A 6350-nucleotide genomic window follows, 5' to 3' on the forward strand; every position below is an offset into this window, starting at 1 on the left:
AGTTCCGGGAGCCAGAACTCAGCCGTTCCGTGCTCGGTGTAAGCTCCTATAAGTGTAAGCTCCAAGAAGCAGTCCCCGCGGGCTCAGTTCCGGGAGCCGGAATTCGGCTGCTTAGTGCTTGTTGTATGCTCTGATAGGAGCAGGGTCCAAGAAGCAGCCTCCGCAGGCTCCGCGGGTTCCGGGAGCCGGAACTCGGCCGCCCCGCGCTCGGTGTTCGCTCCGATAAGCTCAGGTTCTAAGAAGCACCCAGGCGCTGAACCCTAGCAATCTGTCTGCAAGCCGCAGGCGAATTGCAGCCTGAAATTACCTGATCTATGGCTGAATGAGCTGCGGTCAGTCGAAAACAGGGAAGGTGACGTCAGTTTACCAACATGGTGGCTGCTGGCCTCCTCTGTGGTCTGACCGGTGTGGAGAACCGAGATGGACCGCTTCCTTCCCCCGTCTGGAACCCAGAATTCAGCCCTGAGTACGGTGCTTGCGCGGCTGGCAGAAACTGCAGCGCTGTAACCCTGCGTCTCTATCCCAGCGCGCGCTGCAGACTCTAGCCGCGGGGCGATTTGCTGAATAAGCAGTGTTACCCTCCGTGCGACAAACCTCTCGCGTTTGAGTCCCCGTAGCCAATCCTCGTGCGATGGAAATCCTTCCTCCAGGTTCCGGAGCACCCCACTATTGCTGGAAATTCCTAACAAGATATCCTTTAGCCGTCCTGACTTGTCATACTCCCACACAGTGAAGCAGCACACGGGGGCAATGCACTCCCCTCACCGCCATCTTCCTTCCCCGACACAACATCTTTTATAATGTATTTTAAAGTTTCACATTTTCAGTGGGTAATGCAAGAATGCCCTCTCAGAAAGCAAATGCCGTCTCTAGTAGATATAGAGCAAGTCTCTCATGGGTGACAACTTACAGAGGATTTCTAGTATTTATGGGTCAACTTTCACCTACCATTATGAATTTCCTTGCCCAAGGGGTTTTCTCTGAAGATTCTGAAAGCCTGTTCTACCTGAGAAAATTGTAGACCACAAGTTCTGGAAATTATTCCCTGTGGAGCATCCCTCAACTAATGACTGACGGGAGTAAAGAATTAACATTCCACTAGCTAGCTAGATGATAGAAGACACAGTGGGTAGAAAGAGAGGTGATTAGATAGATAGATAGATAGATAGATAGATAGATAGATAATACATAGGTACATAGATATATAGATATAGATAGTCCTCCTTTCCAAATTAGGATATGTCTGAAGTGTGTATTCTATGTCGTGACCCCGTTTCCTTCTGAGATGAAGTGCCAAAGGCCATTAGTATTAACTGGCTTGATAATGTACTATATATTGGCTTCCTTCCCTTCCCTGTCTCACTTTCCCATTTCCCTACTGTTGTTTCTTACATTTCTCAAATAAATTATTTTGCACAAGGAAGCAGTCTCAAAGTCTGTTTCTGTGGGCACCCAAATGGAAACATTCTAGTTGTTGTAAAAATCTGTAAAGCACTGCCCTAGGTCATATACAATGAGAATACTATTTTCTACTAAACTGGTTCAGCCACTAGTATTGGACCTGTTTAAATAAGATCCAAAAATGAAAAAATAGTCAAAACTTAATTTACAAGAAGATCTATTAGGAGAAATATTAAAACACAAGTACCTCAGTCCTCAGTCCTTGCATGGCTTATAGCTAAATTGGGGGTGCATCTTTTTTATTGGTTGAGGGTGTTTGAGTTTTTTGTTTGTTTGTTCTCTCTTTTTTTTACAATTTAGTGATAAATTTTATTCACACTCCTAATAAAAGGCTTGTTTCAAAATATTTTTACCAAAATAACATGAACTCTAGTTTCTTCACTACAGTACAAATGAAGAATAGCCAAATTGATTTCAACTGCTTTCTCAATCTTTTCATGATAGCCTCTTCAAATGTCAAACTGCTGTCTGAGGTATATATTTTTAACATTCCAATATCACAGTGTGTTGCTTAAGATCCTCACCCTCACCCCGCTCCACAAACATACCATTTTTATGAAAGATAAAATTGAATCAAGGAATTTGCCTGAGGCCGAGAGATGGAAGAGATACCTGGCTTAGGTTTATGCCTATCAAAGTGAAAAGAAATATATAGTTTCTTCTTCTAAAATTGTCACATTAAACTTGGTTTTAATGAGTTCCTCCTCATTGCCAATGTGTAAACAACATTATTCTATGAAAGTTTTCCCATCTTCATTCTAGCTACATCCACAGATTTCCTCAGATTCTGAGAATAAAGAACTCCTGTTTTCAGGCAGCCAGAACAGGAGGGGAAAGTTGCCCAAAGTGTGGGTTTTCCAAAATATCTTATCCAAATCCAGTGATTTCAGATGGGCTTATTATTGGACAGGATGGAAAAGTGAAAGAAAAGGACACCATTACTCATTAGAGAGAAGGGACTATCTGCTACTTTGGGTAAATCTCTAAGAAAAGTATTTCCTAGGCTCTTTCTGTGTACGAAGAAATCAATTCATTCATTAATATTTAGACAATAACCTTCAAAAGCTAATAATTTAGTATAAATACAGAAAAAAATGTCAGTTTTCATTGTAATATTATAAATATAGACACTTAGCTCCTTACGGGGATGCTACAAAGCTCAGATAGGAGCCTCTCAATGGGCCTGGGGATTCCGGGGTGTAAGACATATTTCTTCCCTACCATGTCTCAAGGAAACATCCACTCTTCTGCCTCCAACCCCTCAAAAACTTGTAGCAATCTAAGGGAAAAAAAAAATGTTTCGTCCTCTGCCAACGTAATCAACAGTTAGAACTCATATAATATGGTAGAAGTGGAACATTTGATGAGAGAAAGTACTGTCATGCTTTGTTTAACAATGGAGATACATTCTGAGAAATGCATCATTAGATGATTTCATTACTGTATGAACATCACACAGTGAACTCAGGCAAAAACAGCTAGGACCTCACTAGGCATATGATATTATGAGGCCACCATGTAGATGCAGTCTGTCATTAATTGAATCATCGGTATATAGTACATGAATAATATAACTTCATTGCCCAAATGGGATATGCTTATCTTAAAGTGTGAGATGAGTCACCTATCCTAACAACTTTTGTTTTTATAGACTTAGCTACACAGGATTTCAGCAATGTCAGCAAGGACAGACAGTGTTCTCTTCCATTTGGCTATTCTTTTACTTCTTCTTCACTGAAAAACTTCAACTTCCTTCCTCCTTCTATTCTCCATCTCAACTAAGGCATGGTCTTTCCCTTTCATTCCCTGAACTTATGAGGGCAGAGAGGCTGTCATCACTTTTAACTAAGACTCCTTGGTTGGCATCATGGGACTAGTTTAGTACCATTGGATCCCATCCCTGACTATACCAAACATGGCAGCAGCCACCAGAGATAAAGAAATAAAGAAGTCTTCTATATTAGTTAAAATGTGTTTTGCCAGTCTTAAGATGGAGACACACGAAAGGTACCATGAGAGAAACATTAGTCCAGCAAAAAGGAGAGAGCTGACCATGAAATTCTTCTGGAAGAGGAGAGACTTGTGCTGATTCTCTAAAAAGGAGCTGAAGTTAGCTGCACACAGAAGGAGCAAAGGAAATGCTAATGTGTTACATTCCTTCCTATCTGTACAGTTTCCTCAAGAACTTTAGAAAAAAAAAGTGACACAGAAGTGGAGCTAAAATCAAGTAATGAAGGCAAGGATTGATACAATCCCTTAACCAGAGAGCCCACAAGAACATCATGAAAGGCCGAGGTGACAGCAGGGACCTACACCAGCTTAATATCTCTGTTCGAATAAGTTTCTCTCCTCAGCTCCTCGTGGGCTTAAAAAAAAAAAAAAAAAAAAAAAGTCCTGAGAGGCTTGTAAAGTATCTTGAGAATGTAGAGTTCCAGCTATCGACATAATTTACTAATTCTACAAAGAACATCAAGAGAGACTTTACACTTTCAGAATTTCAACTCACTAAAAACTGAAAAGTAGCGAGTCAGACATAAGTATGTCTGACTCATAATTTAGGGAAGAATTTGATCTAGAGATGTGTACACAAGTTTGAGAAGACGTTGAAGTAGTTGGTAATTTTTGTAAGTGTAAATAACACTCTCTATAAATGTCATGTGGTCATTCACTTTTGCAAATTAGTTAGGAAAGCAGTCTCCTTTTGCTGTAGTCAAGACTGTGGGAAGTATAAAAATCAAGAACCTTGCCTCTTGAGTACAAAGAAAATATACAAGAACCAAGCACACTACAGAGCAGTATTAAGCTTTCACCTCTTTGTGAGCAATGATTGCATTTTAACCAACATGTTATATCTTGTCTATTTATATCCTTAACTTTCTTGGCCTGGAGAATGAAAAAGGATTCTAACATATAAACTTGTCAGATGCCTCTCTTTGCAGTGGAAAAGAATGTGTGATCTACTTTACACTTAGTCACAATAGGTAGGGGAAGGAAGGAAGGAAGGAACCAAAATGACCTGGCCCAAAATAGGAGAATGTTTATCCTCAATTGCCTTTAACAAATGCTAATGAGTACAGAGAAATCTCCATTCTGTGAAAGAGAGAGAAAATCTATAGTAGTGAAATGTCACCTATGTTGAATGGGTTGGTGGAAAGCAGCCATAGAACAAAGTAACATTTTTAAGATGCTGCCAAGATAAATTAGAACTCAATAGCCTTGACCTGGAACATTTAAAAACTATCAATGATAATAAAGTTAATTAGATTATTAATAGCAAAAGATGAATACCTATTTATATTTAATGCCAAATACATTGGCATCTAGGAAATAATATATCAGCCTCATAGAATTATCAAGACAGTTCCAAGTCCACACTCTGATTCAATATTCACGAAAATCAGAAATTCCCTTAAAGTGTCTGTGGTTTTATCAGCTCTCAGCAATTTACTTTAGAAACTTGCTGCCTTCTTTTAATTATATTCCTGTTTAGTTTCATGTTTTATAATACACACTTAGTTCCATGTTTCATAACTCAAATTTGGTTTTAATGGACGGTGATAAAAGGCTGTGGTTATGGAAAGCTCTGGACAACTCCCAAGCCCTTCACAACTCCCAAGCTGTGTCATTCACAGATAAAAGATTTACTCAAAGCACAAAATGGGGTCGGGGAGTGCAAAATAGGCCAAAGAATTCTAATGTAAAAGAACAGAAGTTCACAGATATGGTTCAGGTTTCACATTACAACTAACCTTTAAGAAAACTCCACTTATCGAATGTGTGTGTGTTTACCAAAGGAAGAAACCCACAATTATTTGAAGATGCTATTATAATATTCCTCCTTTTTACAACCACACATTTTGAAGAAGAGTTGGAAAACTGAAGGAAATGTCACTTTCATCACTATAGTTTTGTTTAAAATAGTTATTTCTCATAATAATATTTATATGAATGTATAATTATTTTTAAATGAATTAATACATATTCTTGAATTTCCAGTTGAAATTTTTATTGTGAAAAATATCAGATACAAGTCACATAAAAACTCCTTGGGCTTGTTTATAATTTTTGATAGTAAAAGGGGGTAGGATTCTGCCAGTTGCTAATGTCTATTTCAATTATGTGTTCAGAGCTGGGTAAATAATGACACGATGGGTTTGAGGAACTGCTGAACCCACAGTGAGATGAACTGAGCTAAAATTCCACTGACCAACTTACCTCCATAAGCCTCTGCTCTGACTGGAGGCCATGGTCGAGTTTGGAGCCTCCTGGAATCAGCATCAGTTCAGAGCCAATGTTTAATAGTCCTCAAAAAGTCTGATTATTTATTTTCCTCCAAAGCATAATAAATACCCTGGTAAAAAGTCCTAATACCCTTTCAGAAAGGCTGAAATAAAGATTCACAGTATAAATTTTCAGCAGGGTACAAGAGTCCTTCCTCAAGGGGATCCAGTCTTTCTTTATTTTAGAGATTCTGGGTTCATAAACTGGCTCAATTCTGGGAATTGATTGAGTGGTCATGAATCTCACTTCACCTGAAAGTATTCCTCTTATACTGATCAAATAAGAATATTGTAGGATTCCCAAGTATTTCACTCCTATATGAACACTATGATCAACTAGCCAACCCCATAGGTCTAAGGGAATCCAACTATTCTGATTACTACTTTGAGTCTGCCATCCATTCACATAACCATAACACCTTGCTTTTGGCAACTGAGTGCCATCACTTGGCCCTTAGTATCCCCAGATTCAGTTATCCCACTGCATTTAGATAAGTGCCTGGGTTTCTACTGTGAGGTCTGACTGACATAGAAGAGTAACCATGGAACACTTCAAGGATACTGGGGCTCTCCTCATAAGTTATTTGTCAAAGTGAAAGGTATGTTTTC

Source organism: Marmota marmota, unplaced genomic scaffold, assembly GCF_001458135.2.
Source record: "Marmota marmota marmota unplaced genomic scaffold, marMar, whole genome shotgun sequence".
NCBI lineage: Eukaryota > Metazoa > Chordata > Mammalia > Rodentia > Sciuridae > Marmota > Marmota marmota.